The 23,260-nt window shown below is 37.9% G+C and overlaps 1 protein-coding gene across 1 annotated transcript in view; it reads right to left on the bottom strand.

The window, feature by feature from the left end:
• LOC126184558 (nonsense-mediated mRNA decay factor SMG7-like) overlaps positions 1 to 11,122 on the bottom strand; it is a 211,830-nt gene extending 200,708 nt beyond the window's left edge. Inside the window, exon 1 of the mRNA XM_049926985.1 lies at positions 11,037 to 11,122. The gene's annotated coding sequence lies outside the window, so the exon portion shown is untranslated. The remainder of the gene's footprint in view (positions 1 to 11,036) is intronic.
• Between the last annotated feature and the right edge of the window lie 12,138 nt (positions 11,123 to 23,260).

Below are 23,260 nucleotides of genomic sequence, written 5' to 3'. Positions count from 1 at the left end.
GCCCTGAATGTCAGGAGTGAAGTCGCACATCATGCAGCCTATTGTGCACAGTTCGAGTCGTAACATGACATCCTGTGGCTGCACGAAAAGCATTATTCAACATGGTGGCATTGCTGTCACAGTTCCTCCGAGCCATAATCCATAGGAAGCGGTCATCCACTGCAGTAGTAGCCCTTGGGCAGCCTGAGCGAAGCATGTCATTGACAGTTCCTGTCTCTCCTCCATGTATGAAAAATACCCTTTGGTTCACTCCGAGATGCCTGGACACTTCCCTTGTTGAGAGCCCTTCCTGGCATGAAGTAACAACGCGGACATCATCAAACCGCAATATTGACTATCTAGGCATAGTTGAATTACAGACAACACAAGTCATGTACCACCTCCTTGGTGGAATGATTGGAACTGATCGGCAGTCGCACCCCCTCCGTCTAATAGGTGCTGCTCATGCATGGTTGTTTACATATTTGGGCGGGTTTAGTGACATATCTGAGCAGTCAAAGGGACTGTGTCTGTGATACAATATCCACAGTCAACATCTATCTTCAGGAGTTCTGGGAACAGGGGTGATGCAAAACTTTTTTTGATGTATGTATTTGCATTTTGTGCCACTTAAGGGAATGGGGTAGGTAATAGAATTTTTCAGTTTTTATTTTTATTTTTTTAAAAAAGAACCTTGATTTATGTGTGCATTTCTTATGCATTTGATGTGTTCCACATCATAACAGTTACCCACGAGATTGATCAACGGAACACGGAACAAAAAGACAAATAATAAGGACCAACTGAATGAGGCATTGAATTTGATAAAACAATGACATATTTGGGATGATGGCATTTGCTCTGTCTCACGATACTGATTAGCTTTTCCTAAATTATTTCAGGCAAAAGTGGGAGGGTTCCTTCACAAAGTTGATGGCCAATGATCTATCCTATCCTCATAAAAAAATCTCTCTCTCTCTCTCTCTTTTAGCTTATTATTTTCACTGTATCATCATAACAAATCCTGTAAGATGATCCCTGGGCGAATAAATAAATAAAATTAACAATGTATGCCACCACGATGTGGCAACACCTCACTGAATGTCTGTCAATTTCCGGAAGGTAAGTTTCTGGATAGGAGGACTGGATTGGATGGTCTGATTAGGCAGCCACCACAATCACTTAACCTTGCACCACTAAACTTCTTCCTATGTGGTGTTGTGAAGGATCAAGAGTCCTGAACCAAGATTACAGACCTACAGGACTTAACAATGCAGTTTGACATGCTGTTCCTGGAGATCACATGGAAATAATACCAACAGGACGTTGTCCATGCCACTGTGTGGTGCAATTTTTCGCATGCCCAGGCATTCCTTCACGATGCGAAGCACAGTCATATGTACTACTCTTACAAATTGGAAAACAAAACTGCTAGTTATTGTGTGTCATGTAGAAAACCAGTTATCGTAATCTAGTAGTTTAAAAGTTTTTAAAATCCTAAAGGTAATTTACAGAGACCCTGTATGACAGACACCCCCCCCCCCCCCCCTCCTTTCCATCTCAACAACATCTCATGGATTTATTTTCAGAAACTACTGTGACACAGAAATTTATTTTGTGTCGTTTTCGGGGAAACTTGTGGCACTCTAAACTAATTTTAGAATTCTCTATCATCTGTATAATTTTGACACTGAAGATTTGGGACACCCGTACAATATTCACAACCGATACAAAAGAGTTACATGTTTGCACCTGTTACTGTCCTTCAAAGTAGTCACCAGCGTTGTGTAGAACCCATTGCCAGCAATGTGGAAGGCGTAGTATACAATTAGCAGAGCCTGTTCTGTTGATGGTGTGAATGAAATGGTTTACTGCCTGTCTAATCTCTGGAACAGTTCTGAAGCGAATGCCACAAAGTGGTTCCTTCATCTTCAGGATCAAATCAAAGACACAAGGACTTAAGTCTGGGGAGTATGGTGGATGGTAATAATACTGAATCGACTGAACAGAACAGTCACAGATTGCGCTGTATGCGACAGTGCATTGTCGTGTAAAATGATGGGTGCGTTGCGCAGAAAGTGTCACTGCTTCTTTCACAAAGCTGTTCGCAGGTGATGCTCCAAAAACGAACAGTAATACTGTGCACTGACGGTCTGCCGTATAGGAACGTAATGTGTTAGGATAACCCCATCACAGTCGTACATGAGAATCACCATAACTATCACCATACTGGGGCTCTGACGCACTTTCGACTTTGGCGGAGACCCATAATGATGCCATTAGTTGGATTGGTGTTTCAGTTTTGGCTTGTACGATACGGCCCATGTCTCATCCAGTGTTATGATATGGCATAAGAAAGCCTCTCCTACGTGCTCATAGCACTCCAAGTGTGTTTGATCAGCATCATAATGCATCCATTTCTGCATTTCCATCAAGTCATGCAGAACCCATTGTGATGCAATTTTTCGCATCCCCAGGTGTTCCTTCAGGATGCGAAGCACAGTAATATGCGGGAATCCGGTTTCATGGGCAAGCTCACGAATTGTATGGCATCGATCACTGTTCACTAACGCAGCAACAGCATGCACTACTACTTCAGAGACACTAGGACCACCTGCCCAATGCATGTCCGCCACAGTTTGCCGACCTTTGTTGAAGGCTTTTACCTAACATGCCACTGTTCTGTACAGCAATGTTGATTCCCCACACGCCTCTTGAAAACCCTGATGACACTGTCGTTCTGTATGACCTCTGGCACATTCAATCTTGATCCAACTCCGTTGTCTCTGTTTCAAAAACAGTGACACCATCACGTTAGACCGCTTGCTCACAAGTGACTGTTTCCCTTGATTGTGCCCACGCTGGTAACGCAAGACAGGAGAGCTCATTTGCTCGGAGGTAAGGTAGGTACGTCAACAACGTGTGCTATCAGCAACAATAGTAGATTCCATTGCATAGTGTCTCCACAGCAGTGTTGTCACTATTTAAGTTCCAACCTACATATTTTAAAATCTTGAAAAAATATATATATTTTTTTAATGAATCGTTTACCAGATTCCATAAATGTTTTAAATTTTTCAGTTACACCTAACCCAGAAATTTATGTTTTAGCAGTAGAATTCACTTTCCCCAATGAATGTCACTCAAAATTTGCATGTTCATGAAATTTGTTACACATCAATACCTCTTTATAAATCAAATTAAGAGTAAAAGTTAACCACAATAACGATTTTTTTAGAAGTACTCCCCATGTTACTGAAAGTGTGTTGTTAAAGGTAGAGTGTGTTAAAGGATATTTTCTGGTTTTGGACCCTACTTACACATCAGTAGCTCTTTAAAAGTATGTTTTTAATAGAAGTAAACAACAATTAATGATTTTTTTTAGTTGTTTGTATTGGGGGCATAAATTACCCTCCTTGCTAAAGTATGGAAAACGCATTGGTATTGCTAACTGAAATACAAACATACCCAGTTTCACAAATATTTTGGGTGTGTTGCTGCTATATCGTGCTTCATTTTGTGGCCAGCACAAAAGGGGACTTACGCAAAATTCTCATATGGCAAAAACCGCAAAAACCAAAAGACTCAATACTACTCATAAAAAAATTAAAATAAAACATATGCTTTGTGTTGGTGGAAGAAAAAAAACTGATGACTATGGTAACCGACAACAACTGCTGCCACTACCACCACTACTACGGCGTAGTAGTAGTAGTAGTAGTAGTAGTAGTAGTAGTATCTGTGTATTAACACAGTATTATCAGTACATCCTTTGTTGATGGAAATATTCAATGATATGAATGTATTTAATTACTGTACTCTTGTGTAACTAGAATTCTCTGTGTGCACATGTTACACATGCTACACATATTTAAATGCAGATTAATTTTATATTATGCCACCAGAAGCTGTATAAGACTTGTGCTACACTTTCCTGTCAACTCAGATGACTAAAAATAACATTGAAAACAGCCAACAAAGGTAATTATGATTTGGTTATTAAAGCTGACAAGCAAGTAATCTCACAGTACATATTTTCCTTCATACTCAACTTCTTGGTAAATAAATTCACTGTCTTCAATTCAAAATCTTAAATGGCATAAAGTATTGGAAAAACAAGGTACTCACAAAACCTGATCATTTCTGCATAAAATAAAGTCAGTCATACCATAGCTTCTAGAAGGGTGTTTCTATTTATTACACCATCTATGCAACCATTCACAGTTCATACAGGCCTAAGTCTTGTACATAGGAACCTTAAGAAACTTTGCTTCTGAATCCATTCATAATTAGATGGCATAATCCGTATCAGCATATGTTAAAATTCAGGAGTAAGTAAGAAACAATTTTTTTCTTAAAAAAGTCCCGAGGTACAGGCATCAAAAGCTGCAAACACCATTTTGAAGATGCAAAATTCGTAAAAAGTTTTAAAATGCTGTATCTCTGTGACAGTTCTAGATATTTTGTTAACGTTCTTTTTATTTGAAAGATGATTGGTTTACGATTACAATGGTATCCTCTGTTTGTACATATCTGTCAAAGTTCTTTTACTGTCGCATTTTTAATTTTTTTTAACTCAATTTTTTTTTCTTCCAAAAACGCCAGTCCAGAAAAGTAACATTTGTTTTCTGTTGATTAGTACCATGTAGTACTTTATTCCTTGTAAAGGGGAGCTTCCACTTTTAAGTTGGAAGGATTTTCTTTTTTTAAAATCATGTTTTTTAAACTTTCAAGGCTAATGAACATCTTCACTGAAGTGGTTTCTTACTAATTTCTTTGTTACAATGTTTATTTCTACTGTCTGTTTTGCAGTTATTTCTTTTCACTTTCATTGTTGCAGTTACTTTGTACACTTTGTTGCAGTTTCTTGTCAGTTACTTTGTCGTTTTTGTTCACTGCAGGTTTCTGTATGGTAGTTGTTCAATGCTAATTTGTTTACTGAAGAGGCTTCTGAGACAATCCAGTGAGTTCTTTGTTTTCACAAGGAATTTGCCAGTTGACACACTTGACTGTGTTTTGTGAAAAGGACTGTTCGAAACGTCTTCTGACAGTGGCAACAGGAGAGTGAAGGGTGTTGACTATTTGCATATCAATAAAAGCGTGATATATAAGACAAAAAACAGACTTTGTTTAAGTTGGGAATAAGTGTTCTAATTTGAAGACTCTGTTTCAAAGTGAAGAGGTTTCTAGTGATGACTTTTTGTGTTCTAAATGTTTTGACACAACAACAACAATATTTGAACAAGGTGACGCCTCCCATGCTGCAGATGATGTAGATTTTGCATCAGTAGAGGAAGAATTAAATACCCCGAATTAGTCAACTACAGAGGTAGATGTTAGTCCTGTGAAGAAACCATGGTCAGTTAAGTCGAGTCATAAGCTCTATGCGTCAAGAAAACACAGAGAAATTACTAAAGCTATGGATGAATACGCTACAGCAAAACTGACCACACTCTTCAAAGTAGAAATTCAGTATTCTTACACCTCGTGCCAGGAATTTTTCACAAATATCAACTCACCTCTTGAATATTGTGCATCGTATAGTGAAAAGGTGCAAGTTTTAACTATTATTCCACAGACATTTTCAAAGAAAACAATTTTGAACCACGTTCATCAGTATGAAAGTAGATGATAGCAAATCAGGAAATGTGAGGTTTGTAAAAGTAGTCTTTGGGGGACCTGATCCGTATTATGGTCATCCTGTAGAAGCAGCTCCAGTTCAAACAGTGCAGTCATTTTATCTGGGAGATGAATGGGACTGTTCTCGCTAGAGTGCCAGCAAAAAAGACACTATAACTGTAACAGTTGAAGGTCAAAAAGATGTGAAAGTGAAGAGGTACATGACTCGCAGTATTAAAGAAACTTCTGTAGTTTATAAGAGCAACTATACAACTTCACATATTGGAAGATCAAAATTTTATGCACTAAGGCCTAGGGATGACGGTTGATGTGTGTACTGCGTGGATTTTGAACTTTGTGTGGTAACTTTGAGGAACTTACTGGAGCCCATGTCATATGACACCTTGGTTGGGTGTGTGATGCCTTTAGTACTCTGTGATGTAAAGCAAGAGACTTGTTTGTTTCAAGAATGTGGTGACTGCCATGGAAAGGGAGGACCGTCTTTACAGACACTTGGCCTGGAAGACGTAGCAGATATAACTGCATAAATTACATATCCAACATGGGAGGAAAATAAACTAATTAAGTAAACTGTTGCCTTTGACAGTTTCATTGATGAACTTGGTAAATGGTCAATGAAAGCAGTAACACATTAGCATCTGAAGACATTGCAACAACACCACATTGCACAAGTGACAGGGTGTGTACAGGCTGACGAACTATGTTTAGTGCTTCACTGAGATTTTGCTGAGAACTGGTCTGTAATTCTCCCACAAGAAGTACAACGGTATCATTGGAGTAATGAGCAGGTTTCAGTTTTTACAGGAGTGACATATTTTCAAAACAAGACCACAAATGTTGCAATTATAAATGATGACACAAGACATGACTCGGCACATGCTTTGCTAGCAATGTACAAAATTCTTCAACTGCAAACAGAGGCAGAGATCATCATTATCTCTGATCGTGTTCCTAGTCATTTTAAAAATCGTTACCAGCTGTCTGAACTTAGCAAGTCGCTTGTGCCAACTGACTGGGTATACAGTGCTACTGGTCATGGGAAGGGGCCTCGTGATGGTGTGGACAGCCTTCTGAAGCACTATGCTACAAAACATAATCTTTACAGACCAAATACAGCTGTGATTCAGAACGTTGAGGCATTTACGAGAGTCGTGAAATTTTACGCATCCACAGCCCTCATTCTTTTGCCCAAAGAGGAAATCAAAGAATTCTGTGAGCGGAAAAAAGAAGAATGTTCCAAACTAACTACAGCTGTGATAGGAATGCAGACAACACATTTTTCGACTCAAAGTGATGGGCTAACTCATATTGCATGCACATTAAAGAGCAAGAAAGAAGAAATTTTGTTTGTTCGGCCAGCACCTCAGAAACAGCAGAATAATTTTCAGATTCACAACCAGAGACGGGGGATGTTTGTGGTGTGTGTGTGTGTGTGTGTGTGTGTGTGTGTGTGTGTGTGTGTGTGGTGGATTGCAGAAATTGTAGACACCAATTATTAGTTAAATGATACTGTAGTGAACTTTATGCCACCACGTGGACCAGCTGCTGGATATAGGTTTCCAGGTGAAGGACGGCAGCAATGCCATTAGTGCTCACTTCCTGTTTACAATGTTTCGAAGATTGTAAGTGCTCCAGTTCCTATTGGTTCAGCATGAAGGCATCACTCTATATCAAAGGAAGATACTGAAGCAGTGGAACACATTTTTAGTTCATTGACTGGCTAATTTCTGTGCAAAACAGAGTGCACAGAAGTTGTATAAATTGAAACCTTTAAGTCTTTGGACCTTTCACGAACTTTTTGGAACCATTTAAAATGTTTTAAAAATGAGTGTCTTACTCATCTTTCAAAACTAAAATTATGTTAAATAAGGTTAGGTTTTGATTTTTATGAGCCTGTTATGTGATAATGTAGTAATAAAACAGGTTTATGTAAGGCAAAAATTTCAACTGCGTATAAAACCTGTTCAGCCTAAAAGTGGAAGCTCTCCTTTTCAGGGAATGTAGAACTATAAGGTACGAATCAACTGAATTTTTTTTTCCATAAATTATAAAGTAAGTTCAGAATGCTATAGTAAAAGAACTTTGACAGGTAAATCCAAATGGAGGATCTCTTTGTTATCATAAACCAATCATCTTTCAAACAAAATAAAAAAAGTATCTAGAACTGTTCCAGAGATACCGCATTTTAATTATTTTTTTTTTTTTTACAAAATTCGCATCTTAAAAAGGTATGTGCAGTGTCATCTTTGGAGGGCTGTATCTAAGAGCAGAAATTTTTTTGAGAAAATAATAAAATTATTGTTCCTTACTTGGTCCTTCATTTTAACATATGCTAAATTAAATAAAAATGTTTCGTAGCCTGCCTGAATTGATATGGACTATGCCAGATAAAGTTATAAAAATGGCGCTCCACAGTACAGATAAGAAAGTTCATGTCAAAATTCCAAGGAGAAACACATAGTATAAATTTTGTACTACAGTAGTTTTATTAATTCTAAATGTTTGTTTTTCTTCAACACTCTGGATACACTATATATTTACTCTTTCAATTATCTTGAGTGTCTCCTAGAACATTATGTGTATGAAGTTAATCATAGTAGTACTTTACTTCAATTTTGATATCCACTTATACTGGATATTCTTTAAATTAATTTCAAGTCTGATGCATACACCATATAAATCGGTACTTTGGATGTTCATTCACACTGAGCATAATTCAGAGTTTCAGCCTCAGTTATAGTTGTGCACCCAGGACCAGAATAGGTTGGTACTGTCCAACCTTCACAAAAAGTATACTTGCTGACAGTTCAGCACGGACACCAAAACACTTTGTACGAAGTGAATAAAATACTTACATGTGACTTATAGCAGGATTTTAGCCTGCCAAAACAATTTCATAATCACAAATAAAACCAAAACAAAATACAATTATATTAAAAAATTGATATTTAAATTCAATTACAGGGAAGAAAAAACACTATACTGTATAACATTTGTGCTATTGCTCATCAAAGAAATGAAGATTGTGACAACTGTTTCATAGATCATTTCTTGATTGTACTTAAAAGTGACAGATTTGTAGCTGAGATTCACTGTTTGCACACATTAGTTGCTTAGCCTTGATAAGAGTTTATTTGCAAATACCGAGAGACCTGAACGTATTTATAATGCTGGCAATACACATCATACAGCAAAGCAGGCCTAGTCGTTTCCATGGATCCTTGACGCGAGAGTATCGCTAGGATGTAGAACGTGTCAGATTATTACAACAGTAACCATATGTAAATGGTCAGGAGACTTACAAGCTAAATCTCATGTAAATAGATACACGAGGTTCACGTGTTCAAATAATGATATAGATTACAGTAGTGATGGTTACTCAAACAATTACAAGGCTTATGTTTTAGTTCATGTGAAACACATTGTGAACAATTGGTATACAGTGCTACATAGTCATTTCTCACAGGAATTCTTAAAATTAAACACATTTCACTAATTATTACACACTGTCACACATGCCTATTTTAGGGGTTTCTTTTTTAATTTGGTCTTATCCCCAATGACTGATTTAATATGAAATGGAAGTTTATTGTTTACTTTTATGCTTGACTAACGTACTCCTTTCTGTACCATACTGTGATTTGTGTATCTTTGTGAAGATCATGTTTACTTCTTGTATCATGATCATGATATTCACTGATTGTCCTCTACATTGATTAGTGTTCAAAAAGCACATTAGTGAAAAAATGTATTGGCATGGCATGATGAGGATCCCTAGTTGTTTCAATAAGCTTCTGGAACAGCACCTAGTGTGCACTCTACCCATCATTATAACGACTATAGTCTGCGCAATAAAGACTTTATTTGCTCATGACCTGTTTCCCTGAATATGATGCCACATATCATAAGTGAATGGAAATATCCAAAGTACACAGCTTTCATTGTTTCCAAGTCACAAAGAGTTGAAATTGAGCGAATGACAAATGCTGCTGAATTCAGTCTTTTATATAGGTCAATGATGTTAACTGACCAGTTTAGTGTTGTTAATGTGTAATCCCATGAATTTGGAAGCCTAGCTCTCAATATTTCTTTGTCGCCATTTTTTATTTCAATATTATTTTGTCTGCCATTTGAGACTGAATGAATTGAGTCTTGTTAACACTGAGAGACAGACCATCAGAAGTGAACCAATCTAGAGCTGCTCCAAATATAGTGGTTGCAGAGTGCTCTACACTGCAGTGTGATACTTTAGCATAATGGTTGTGTCATCTGCAAATACGGTGAAGTGTTCTTTTAGTGTCATACACAGTGGCAGATCACTGTAATGGAAAACTTTTCAGCCTCCTGAAAGAGCACATCTATGATGCTCTTAGTAGTACAAACTGCTCTACTAACTCTCACGGTAAAAATATACAACCAATTCGATTAAGTTACCTCAGAATGTAAGAGGATATCAACCAATGAAGATAAGCACAGCAACTGATTTTTATTTTTCCACAGCGAAGACTTCAGCCCTTCAGTCTGAGAAAACCATCTGAAATGTCAACCAACCACCTGCTGCATAGGGACACAAACCTGGTGTGTATTAATACAACATACTCTGTTCTAGGAAGTTATTCTGACACCACAATCCTGTTTGTTACAACATTTTACTGCATATGTGGTGTCGACTATATTTTTCATCCTGTCAGCATATGAATGAATATTCATGACGTACGTAAAGTAGTTACAAACGCGTAAGAATATAATATAAAACATACCCCAAATTTGTTCGAAAGGTGCACTGCTATTTGTCAATAGCCATTATCTTCCATACGGCATCAAAATCTAAAAAATTACACCATTTTCGAATTAGCTAAAGCGTGGAACAATGACCATATCTGCTATTTATTCAGAAAAGTACTCAGACGAGATAAACGATTATGTTTCTTTGAAAACTGACCGATATGTCAATAAGTTTGCTCACTTTATACATTTGCAATTTGATGGTTACACACAAGTCGTCGTTTGCTGGCAGCCTAGAGCTGCCACAACAGGTCACTATTGTTCTGTTATTGTAGCACTGTCTTTCTATAATCAAGCATACCTAGAAGTCTAGGCAATGACAATTCCTACCGTTAACGCGGTGTTTCCCCCTTTTTTCCACTTTGTGCGTCCCAAGTTTCACTCACGCTTAGTTACATGCGTATACACACTGTGTAGTATAGGCATACACTCGATTGTAAAACTGTCACAACATGTAATAGCCACACACTTCACTCTAACATTGCGTTTATTATTCGGGAGGAAGCACCCTTATCTTCACGGCTGTCAATCTATTTACGTTACGATAAATGCAGTTCCACAATATCACTAATACTTGAACATTGAGGTCTGCTGGTTTCTCTCAGTAATCAACACATACTGAAAAAACTTACCTGAACACTGTATATTTTTCGTCAATCCAAACGTACAAGCACACTCCTGTTCAAAACACGGAATTTCACAAGCACTTCACAGAGCGACAGACAAGCGTTGGCAATTGTTTTTTAAATAGTCGCACTCTACGAAATACTTTGACAACCCACTGTGGAAGCGATACGTACCGCTTGCAGGTTCGTTTTTGTATTTTAAAAGAGCCATAACGCTCTCACACAGTCACTATAATTATAACAAACGCATAAATGATACCATGCTGAAAGCTTATTATTATTATTATTATTAACACGGCATCATCTCAATCTATAGCGTTCATACTAAAACAGTTTGAAAAGAGAAAAAGAGAAAACTTTGTACTAAATTAAATTCAAAATTTTCCTTCAAAATGAATTTTCACTCTGCAGTAGTGTGTGCGCTGATTTGAAACTTCCTGGCAGATTAAAACTTTGTGCCGGGACGGGACGGGACTCGAACCTGGGAAGAATCTGCTTGGAGGTCTTAAAATTTTACTGTGGAAAAACTACTATACCACAACTGATACGTTTGACTGGCTGATCAGTTCGTCACGTCTCTGCAGCCAGAAAAATGGACGTCAACAGCTGACAATGGATTTCACCGACTGCAAATAATTGCCCTTACTTTCAGCCACTCGTCCATCCACTGGTGCATGAGATGTCGCACGGGAAGGAAAACTACGGAAATAAAGACAGTAACAAATGGAGAAGCAGAAGGACGGAGATCACTAAGGCGGCCGAGTATGAGATGGAAGGGTAATACTGTAGGACACACGCATATACTGGGTCTGGGAGATGAAGATACGCCTAACAGGAAGGTACGGAAGGCTGGGCTGAGTGACGCCAAGGACCGGCTGTGGTTGTGTGAACAGATAAGTAAGTAAATCTCATGAGCACCATACTTTAAAATACTGACTGATTTGGGAGACTATATTTTCAGATATACTATATGTGAAAATTAAAAGAAGGGAGCCCCAAAAACCTCACTGATTCCTTAAAATTAACGGATATACTTCGTTCTAGGACCTATAAAATTTAAACACGATTCGAATCCTTAAAAGAAACACATAGATTTTCCAGATGAAAATTTAAAGCCAATGTTTCCTGTTCACTCTTCCAGCCTCTTAATTAACAATGGTCACTGCCATGTACTTGTTGGCAGATGGTAAGTGTAGCACCTTTAAAGCACTACCTTGAAGGACCCTGTTCTCTTGCTCAAAAGGATCTGATAGAATGTTACCTACATGATATCCCAATTAACATGAGGAGAGGGAAGACCATAAAATAAACGAAGGCAAGATGTACATGGAAGCCCAATATGTAAAGTTGTTCAAAGACAACGTGCTTCGAAATATTTCCATAGGATTTCTTGAACTAAGACACTTCATAGACTGGTGACACTGCATAGGTCGTTGTTTCATTTTTAAATAAACACTTTATTACATGATTTAACAGTTAGCTAATTTCGTCCCCTTGCTGCATCACAATAAAAAATTTTGTGTACAGTCCATATATGTGCATGGGGGAGCAACATGTGACAGAAATCTATAAGTGTTCATCTACACGTTCCTTTTAGTGCACAGCAAGAGTCTACAGAATTACAAAGATTGCATAAACTCGCTACCCACACACTGCTGTTGCATATTGAATGTAATCGAAGGCAAGTACATAGGGTATATCACAATTAATGGTGTAAATGCATGCTGTTGGAAGTACACCATACTAGAATCGAAAAAAATCTCAGTAAACATAGGTCCACAAATGAAGTGAGACTTCATGGTTACCAGCCACCACTGACATGATTCTGTGTAAACGCCACATGCTAATCCATTGTGTGGTCTTTGTTTATGTTTTCGAGACATGGAGTTGCAAACAGAATGGATACAACAGTACAGTACACAGTCAGAGTGTCAGTCCTGACAGTTGTTTGCGAAGCGCCAGTTGTGTTGTATGAGTGTTGGTGGTAACATGGGACATCACAGTAAGGAGCAGCATGCGAATATGCATTTCATGTATGGTAGGACTAATGCCATTGCATGGGAGGCTGAACACTTGTACCAAGAAGGATACCTTGCCCTAAGAGACCCTGAGAGTCAACCATTCACAAGGGTGCATCAATGTCTCCAAAAAACTGGGAGCTTTACACGTGATGTAGGAGTGCATAGGCCTGTGCTTGAAGATGTGGAACTGGAAACAGTCAAACACACTTCTGAAATCTTGGCACAGAGACCTGCCACCCAGACTCCTGGAATGAGCTAGAATAATCTTTGGAGAATAATGAATCGCAATGCAATTTACCCCTACCACCTCCAATGTGACCAGTGTCTTAGTGAGGTGGATTTTGGTCCTAGACTAGCGTTCTGTCAGTGGATGCAACAAAGATCTGTAGTAAACCTTATGTTTGACAGTAAAATTTTATTTACAGATAAAGCAGGGTTCACCCATGTGGCACCATGTGGCAGGATTGCTTGAGGATGTTCGCTTAGACCAAAGCCAGATGATGTGGTACATGCATGATAGAGCACTGGCACATTTTGGTGAGACGACATCTAACGTTCTAATGTGGCCAACGGTGGATTGGGAGAGGAGGACCTGTACTGTGGTCTCCAATACCACCTGATCAGAACCACACGGATTTCTGTGTACGCCACTCTGGTTAACATTGTTGAAGAAATGGAATAGAGACAATAATTACGAAATGATTCAAGCATGTTCGAAGTTTCGAAAGTTACTGCAGCGACAGGTGCAGGTGTGCTTCCTGGTACAAGGACGACACTTTGAACACCTCATTTAACTATGAGTACAGTCATGTAACTGTTGTTGTGTTCATCCAAAACACCTGCATTTCTACCAAAGTAACTCTAATAACTTTTCTTAATGCTATACAGTATTATTACATTTTCATAACTGGGATGCCATTACATTTACACAGAATCAAGTCAGTAGTAGCTAATAAGGACAAAGCCACAATTAAACTGCATGAATTTACGCCATTAATTATGATACACCCTGTATATCCATGCCATGTTTGTGAAGAGCGTACAGTGTTAAATGAGTACTACTGACCCAAGCCGAAGTGTTCTCTCAAGCAGGTAAGAAGACGCATCTGTGCCCTTCATGGCTCCTGCTGTCCACTGACAAAGCTATTTGCAGCAGCAGGAAGGTAGAATAGGGGACTTGGGGAAAGAAACATGTGTTTTAAATTAACAACATTACTTTTTTCTTATTATCTCATATTCTTTGTCATAATAATTTAGTATTGATTATATTTTTTATAATTTGTCTGTGAAATCAATGATTAGTTATTGATAATTCTAGAATATGCGCTTGATAATTTGTGTAAATGAAACAATTTTGTACATTAAATTCTTTTACTTATTAATGTTTTAAATGTTGTTGGGATGTTTAAGGAGGACTAAACAGCTAAGGTCATCAGTCCCTGTTTTGATTGACTGCTTTCTTGCTGAGGGAATGATTTTCTAATAAATATCTGGACATAGTCTTCAACCACAAAAGTAAAGGATGTACTACATCTTTTATTTTAGCGCCTTTTTCTTGCCTTGCTGTTTTAACTGTTAAGAGATTGGCAGTCAGTGGCAATCAGTCATAGCTACACAGTAGTGTGGTGTAGTCAGCAGCTGGTGTACAAAACAAGCAATTAATTTTTATGCAGTAAAGCACTGCACAATGTTGAATGAAAGGGTCAGTTTAATGTATTTACGGTAGCAATTAGTATCAGTCATAAAAATGCGCGAGATGCAAAATTTTTTGAAATTAATTCTATGTTGAATTAGCTCACATTACAAGCCCAGAAAGCACAAAAGTCAAGAAATGCAATATGCTGGGACATGGTTACATTTTTACATAAGATATGCGAGGATACTATGCAAATGTCACTTAATAGAAATGTAAATCAATTGACTTCACGATTTCCAAATAGTGTTTAGTTACATTATAAAAGCAAATTGCTATTATACGAGTTCTGAACAGTAACGGCTACAGTTCATGGTCAATTTGCCAATTAGGATCTTGCAAGATTAATGTAAAATGATAAGGTTAATGAGTGACATCATTTCCCTTTGAGTAAGTTCAATAATGTTAGTGGCAAACGTAGAGAAACAAATATGTGCTTCTTTGCTTCATTTTTTTCACTAAGGTGAAGTTGTAATAATTTACAAGAAAATTATTTAGTAATTCTGAGTGCAAATACAAAAAAATGAAATTTTTGTTCCATTAGGACCAGTGGCTCATTTCTTTATCTAAGAGTATTTTTTCAAGTGATAAAGGCACAAAGTAAGATTGTACTGATTCTTGATCCAGGATTGAAAACAAACACTGTGGTTCAGTGGACATTTCAAAGTAATTTGAATAATGACTAACACAGGGAGTGTAGTGAGTGCATAAAGTGATACAGAACGATTCAGTCTAAAACTACCAAATCCTTTGTAACGATGTAATTGCCTTAACAGTAATCCCACCATTTTCAGGCCTTGTTTAAATATTTTTTGAATCTAAAGTCATTCCCAACTTTGGTACAGATCAGGCACTACAGTGTCTAGTTACCATGATCTTAACTTGTTCTTATACGAAGCTAATGGAATATAGTATTACATTAGAGCAATTAAATCACTCTAGTGTAAAGGTGTGACACGAAACAAGGATATTAAATTCTTGTTAAAAAAACAGCAAAAGTATTTGTGTTATATTTAACATCCTTAAGAAACATAAAGTCAAAATTAAAACTTAAAACCAAGTGTTCGAATTTGCTTAAGGGTGGTGTTACATTTGGCTGCCTGGTGACAAGACTCTACCAAAATTTCATAAACTCTACGGACATGGATTTGTAAGCAGTGCACAAACAGATTTCAAAACAAAACTAATATTGGATTTTATTTAAGCAAAAAAAGGAAAAAAACTGAGTAATAATACTTTAAGATTAAACTGAAATTTACATGGCTTTGGGTAGTGAAAAGTTGGATGTAGAGGTAGTGGCCAAAGTTGACAGAGAGACTCCATTCACTTATTTGCACATAGTAGCTACAGGGGTTGTGCTACAATTAGTCCAAGTTAGAAGTGTGGGAACAAGTGATTCAGGCACATATGTTGTTGCTGGGGCTATGGGTGTATGCAATCTGTATCAGTCTGATGTTAAAAGTTAACTAGAAGCTTAAGAGGATGAAACAAATGGTGGTTTAGGTAATGGTTCTGAATAATACCGTACAAGGACAATTAAGAAACATGCATATGAAGAGAATGATTTCACGAAAGTCGCAAACTGAATTAATGATTTTTCATTAGCACAAAAGACTGGATTGTATCAAGTACTAAAGGATAATTTGAGAAAGTGTTCTCAGATAAGCCAGGGCTGGTAAAGGAAAGACACACTGGCTACATATAGTTGAACATAAAATTTTTCATTCCACCATATCTGATTACTGTTTCAAAGATTGTTGAGGTTAAAAAAGAGATTGAGAAGATGGTCAAATGGGGCAGCATAATAACCAACTAATAAAAGTAGGTAAAGAAGATGGTTGATTCCAGGTTGTTATTGACAATCGCACTGTGAAGAAGATAGTGCAATGGGAAAGAGACTAGCCTAAAAATTCAGATGAAATGTTGCAAAAACATTACAAAATTCGATTTATGACAGGCTTTGATTTAAAAAATCAATTAGCACTTGACTCAGGAAAATGTAGTGCTTTTTTACCTGCAGGAAAGAGCTGCTACTAACAAAATGGTGTCTTTCAGATTAAATACTTCTATGTTGGTATTTAAAAGAGCATTTGAAGCTTCGAAATGAGATATGTTCACAGATTGCTATGAATGTGGACGATTTGTTGACAGCAACACGAGCTTGAAATGCACACTTAGTGATGATTAGTAAAGTATTCAATTTCCTCATAAAATGAGGCATGATTTTAACACTAACATGGAGAGGTCAACAGTGGTGGGAACGACTTTTTGAAACAATCTATACGGTGATGCAGATTATGGTTCCAGATATGACACCCTGCAGCCATTCGTCCTTGAGAGCCCTCGTTTGTGAATAATCGAGGAATAAAATTTAGGAATTTTGCATGATGCTCTAGAGTTTAAAAAAAGGAATGTTAAATCGACTGACTGGGCAGCATAATAGTTAAGCTGCAGTCCTTGTATGTGAAAGGTTGTGGGTTTGAGTCTCGTCAGACGGCTTGAAATTTTTTAATTTTTAAATCTTTATCAAAACGACTTTGGTCATTATTTCATTCACTTAATTCGTTTAAGTGTAATTTTTTGCTTATAGTCCGTTGTGATATCATTTTAATCACCATAATATTAACTTTTTCAGCTCACCTTATTTTCTCTTCCTTCCAATCTTTTACCACTTGGAATTTTTGTGCATATGAATTGAATTATTTTTGTGCATAAGAATTAAATTACCTATCATAATATGAAAACATTTGAAAATGCTGATTTATTGGTTAAAAAACAAAAGACGAAATATTTTAATAGTGACTGTGTGATGATGTCAAAAATGTTTTTTTCATTACAAAATTTACTTTTTAATGGTAATGGTCAACCAAACATTTAAAACATAAATTCTCAGTGCACTATGGACAAAATAATGCAGATGAAGATTTAAACGAAAGAAGGGATTAAGAGTAAGATGAAATTCGAGCAAAATGATAGAAATAATGAATGCAGTGACATGGACGAAAATATAGAATGATAAAACAGTCGACATATATGTCGAAGTTGACATATAACAATAATTACAATTAAATGAAAAAAATTTCCTAGTGTGAAAGACTCATAGGAAGAAAATTATTAGCATATGAAAAAGTAAATATGATGACTAAAATAATGCAGCAAAGGAATAGAAATAAAAAATTACGTTGAAACAAATTAAGTTAATAACATAACGACCAAAGGCATTTCGATGGAGATTTAAAAATAAAAAAAAATTCAAAGCACCTGATAAGAGCTGAACCCACAGAGTTCTGACTGCCAGAGCCATACCTTAAATATTATGTTACACAACCAGTCCATACAACATTGCTTTATTAAAGCCCTAAAGCATCATGTGGAATTTGTAATTTTTTTCTGTGCTTACTCAATGATGGCCCACCAGTTTGAGTGGCTGCAGGGTCGATACCAGGAATGTTAACCTACATCACCATACAGATGGTTTCAAAAATTGGATCCCACTACTGGTAGGCTGTCGTTGTACGAATGTGTGAGTTCATAGATAGGAAAATCGTTTCTGGAGCATGTCATGATGATCAAGAAACAGGTGAAAGTCTCCTTACGAATATGTGGGTTTTATCGAAGATGTTTAGAAGGGCAAGCATTCAACAATCCTTATTTAAATAATTTACTGAAGAAGAACAGTACTTTTGTATGGACCCGAAAATGGCAATTAGTGTTCGAAAAATTAAAAGTCTTTTGAAGATAAAATCATATCTAAACAAAGCTGAAATTAACTGTTTCACAGGGGAAGTGATTGTTTGTACTTTCTTGTCAGGGTTCAAATGTTCCAGGAAAAGACAGAGAGGTGGCAGGTTATACATAAATCAACTGCTTTTGCTGGTAGAGCACTGAGCAAATATGAAAGAAACTATACCATTTCTGTAAAAGAAGCATTAGCCATAGTCTGTGGATTAAAAAAATGGAAATCATTTATCAAAAAGGAATTTTGGCACATATCTGGTAGGGTATTATATATATATATATATATATATATATATATATATGAGCGAGGTTTTTATGGCTGCCGCTGCCTCTCGCATCCCAATCTCCACAGTCATTCCAGTCTCCTTCATTAAGACCTCTCGTCGCCATTACTTCGTTGACGTCGTCTTTACAGCATCTTGCAGGTCTACTGCGCTTTCTTCTTTGATGTGGAGTCCATTGCCATACTCGTTTTGCCCATCTTGTGTCTGGCATACGCTGTAAGTGACCATACCACAGTAGGCACTTCCTTTCTACGTAGTCTAGGATTGTGCTTTCGACATTCATAACCTCTCTGATCTTATCATTTCTAATATGATCGAGCCTGGAATATACACAACCCTGTCTCCAGAAATCCATCTCGACAGCCAGCAAGCGATCTTTCTGCCTCTGAGTTAGTTCCCACAACTCTGCACCGTATGTTGTGATACTTTCAATAATTATGTGGTAGATGGTATGTTTTGTTCTGCGCATTATGTTTTTGTTCCAGAGAATACCATTTAGTTGTTTTATGGCTCGCTTGCCCTGGCCAATTTTATTGTTTATATAATCCATACTTCTATCATTGGACGACAGTGTCACTCCCAGGTACTTAAAATTATGACACCCTTTAACAGTATCAGCACCGAGTTGTAAGTCGTTAACAGCATTTTCTCCCACTTTCAGATATTCTGTTTTAGATACGTTTATGACAAGACCCCACTTTTCATATTCTTCTTTTAATTTGCGGACATGTAATTTGCATCTTCCTCATTTCCACCTACTAACACCTGGTCTTCAGCAAAACATAAAGTGAACAAGATCTTATCGTCTTTGGGGATACCCATTCCACTGCATTTCCTTTTCCAGGATTTCAGTGCATCCTCTAGGTAGATCTTAAAAAAGAGTGTAGGCTCCGGTAGGCATCCCCGGGATAGTCCCTTTGTCACCTCAAACTCTTGAGATAGTTGATTTCTCACTTTTACCATTGCCGTGCAACCTTGGTAGAGGAGTCTGACAGCTTTCACATAGCTCGGTGACACGCCATTACCGACTAGACTTGTCCATAGCTAGTTCTGTCGAACTGTGTCATAAGCTTTCTGGAGGTCTACAAAGGCAAGATGGGTCGTAAGGCCCCTTGCTGTCCTTTTCTTCATTAGGTTTTTGAGGGTAAATACTCCATCAGTACAGGAGCGACCAGATTTGAATCCATTTTGTTCTTCAGATTCAGTTATTTCTTCTTCTATCCTCTTTTTTAGGATATGGCCATAGACTCTCGCCATGGATGGCATCACACTAATACCACAATAGTTTACACAATTTCTCCTCTTGCCCTTCTTGAATATTGATGTAATTGTGGCCTTTTACTACTTCTTTGGGGCTTCGTCACCTCTAAGGCATTTGTCAAAAATCACTGCCAATATCACAAAGAGTTTTGACAGTGCTGCTTTAACCAGTTCTATATAAGTTAATGCTGGATCTGGCGACTTTCTGTTTTTCATGGCATTAATTGCATTTTGGACTTCCTTCAGAGTTATCAGTGGTAAATTATCATTACTGATTTAAATGTCTTGTGGGTTCTCAGTGAATTCTGCTCTGTTCTCAGTTAGTAATCCTTGGTAGTGTTGTATCCATTCCTGCATCCTAATGAGGTTTATATCAGCTTTATCTTTATTCCGTGTGCTCATTGTTTTTAATACCTTTCAGGCTTTATTTGCCCGCGCATTCACCATGCTCTTTTCTATCTCTTCTCCGGTTTTCTGGCAGGCTTCGTTTTTTGCCTTAATTATTGTTTTCTGTGCATCTTTTCTCCACTCTCTGTATTCCTGCCAATCATTGACTTGGCTCTGAGCACTATGGGACTCAACATCTTAGGTCATAAGTCCCCTAGAACTTAGAACTACTTAAACCTAACTAACCTAAGGGCATCACACACATCCATGCCCGAGGCAGGATTCGAACCTGCGACCGTAGCAGTCCCACGGTTCCGGACTGCAGCGCCAGAACCGCTAGACCACCGCGGCCGGCCCTGCCAATCATTGTCTGATCTTGAGTTCAACCATTTATTATAAGCTTTCTTCTTACTTTCTACCTTCTCTTGTACCGAGTGGTTCCACCACTCATAACATATTGTATTACTCTTTTGGATTTCTTTTTTTCCCAGAGCTTCATAAGCTGTGTTATGGATGGCTTCTTTAACCATCTCATACATCTTATCTGCAGAGGTTCCTTCAATGGCAGCAAGTTTTGCTGCTAGCCTTTGCTGGTACAAGAAATGAGTAGAACTATGGTCAAGGCTTAATAAATTATATTGAATATTATTGGCTTTCTCTGGCTCGGTTTCCACTTGAATTTCTGTGCCTTTGATAAACTTAAATAATATCTTAGTTCTTAGCAGAAAATGGTCTGATCTGGTGATCCACATTCTGCACCTCTCATAGCTCTCACATCTTGTACTACTAGCTTTGTTGTTTGCTTTATTATGACATAGTCTATAATGGCATTGAGGTTAACGCTTGGTTTCATCTATGAGTATTTGTGGATGTCCTTATGCTTGAACCATCCATTCAGAATTCTTAAATCATTTTGCATGCAAAATTCTCTCAATCTTCCACCATTATTATTTATGGTTTCTTCACCATATTGTCCCATTATGTTGTCATTAGCTTTCCATCCTGTTCTGGTGTTTAGGTCTCCTAGTAAAATGAATTCTTTGCAGTTCCCTATATTTTCAAGAGATCTTGTCAATTGAGTGCAGAATAAGTCTTTCTTCGCTACATCAGTGTCGTCGTTTGGTGAATAGACCAGAATAATAATCACCACGGAATGGCCCTTTATTTTCATCTGTACTTGGAGAATCCTCTCACTGACATATTCCCAGCTGGTTAGGTTTTTCTTGAGTTGTTTCTTTATCGCAATGGCAACTCCACTTTGGCCTCGTTGTTCCATTGGCACGCCACTATAAATACATATGTAATCAATTGTCTATTCTGTACCATGTCCTTTCACTTTGGTTTCTGTTAGGCCCACTATGTCCACATAAAGGCACTTTATTTCTTTAAAGACTTCACGTTTCTTTGTGGAAATTCCTTGTATATTACATGTTGCAGTTCTCACTCTGCTTTTTCGTTCCTGTGTCGTCTTCGTTTTGATCCATTCCGTTCCAAGGCTAAATTGGGAGGTTCTGCATGTGATTTCTTTTTCTAGGGTGGAGTGTAGGTCCAACGCCTGACCCCCCGACCTGGAGGACCAGGTGATTTTTAATTGTGGTTTTCTTCCACTAGACGATTGCCTTTCTGGGCTCAAGGACTCTGTCTATCCCTCCCTTGGGTTCCTTTGGGAATGAGGTGGCACTTACACAAAGTCCACCGCACCGAAGTCTATCTTTTTTGCCTTCCTTGCCGATGTGGTCTTCATCCGTAACCCTGGGCATGGGTAATGCATTATACCCAGCGATACTGGGTCCTCAGCAAAACTTTGCCACCAGATCGACAGCTGGGCCAACCCCTGCAACGTGGATGCGCCTGCTGAGAATTACCCAAGTGCGCTTAGAGAAGGGGGCTCTAAGCACCCTGGGCTTAGTTAATGTGCGTGTAAGGTTCCACACACAAAGGCGGGTATTTCTGTGTTGTTGAAATTTATTTTACAATGGTAACGTTATTTCAAACAGTGAATGTATAAATGAACTATAAAAAGCAACAATAATTTACATTTAAGTTATTCATTACGGTAATAAGTGACGTGTTCATCATTAAAAAAGAACGAGTAACTTGATAACCAACATGACATACAAAGAAACATACTGTAAATTACAGGCGTTATTCATCATTATTCACTAACGTTATAATTACTGGAATACTCGCAAGAGTCCACATCAGAAACAGATTCATTACCTCCTTCCCTGTCATCCTTGGAGTCCTTCCAGAGCACATCGTCTTCACTGGCATCCAGGGTATCTTACATACAGCATTTCTTGAATGACTTTGCGATCATTGATGCTTGGATGCATTTCCACTCAGCCGAAACCCAGTGTGCAATATGTAGGGTGCAGCACGTTTAATTTTTCCTGTCCGAGTCAGTTCACGATTTGGTTTGCAAAACCATTTTTCGTACTGTTCCTGAACGTAACCTTTGAAAGGGTTATTTATACTAACGTCCAGGGGTTGTAATACAGAAGTCATTCCTCAAGGAATAATAACAAGGTCACTGGGTAGGCTGTGGATCTTCTTGTTTACGTCGCCAGTGAGATGACCACGAAATGCATCAAGACAATCATTGATGGTTGTTTGGAAAGCCCACCAGGACGCAGTTCCCACAAGTTCCGGAGCCAGTCAAGTTGTCGAAGTGACAGTCATCCATCTCTTCTCTTGATTCCAAACAATGACGTCATCATGGAATAGCTTTTCATTTTTTGGGGTCTTGGGGCTTGTTTTCGCTTGAAGGTTAAAAAAGGAGGAAGTTAGTTCCCATCTGCCGTGATTGCCAGCATTATTGTTACGCGCTGTTTTCCACACCCAGAT

Source organism: Schistocerca cancellata, chromosome 4 (assembly GCF_023864275.1).
Source record: "Schistocerca cancellata isolate TAMUIC-IGC-003103 chromosome 4, iqSchCanc2.1, whole genome shotgun sequence".
Taxonomy (NCBI): domain Eukaryota; kingdom Metazoa; phylum Arthropoda; class Insecta; order Orthoptera; family Acrididae; genus Schistocerca; species Schistocerca cancellata.
Note: the sequence above shows the minus strand (reverse complement) of the source record. Positions and strands in the feature narration are given on the sequence as shown.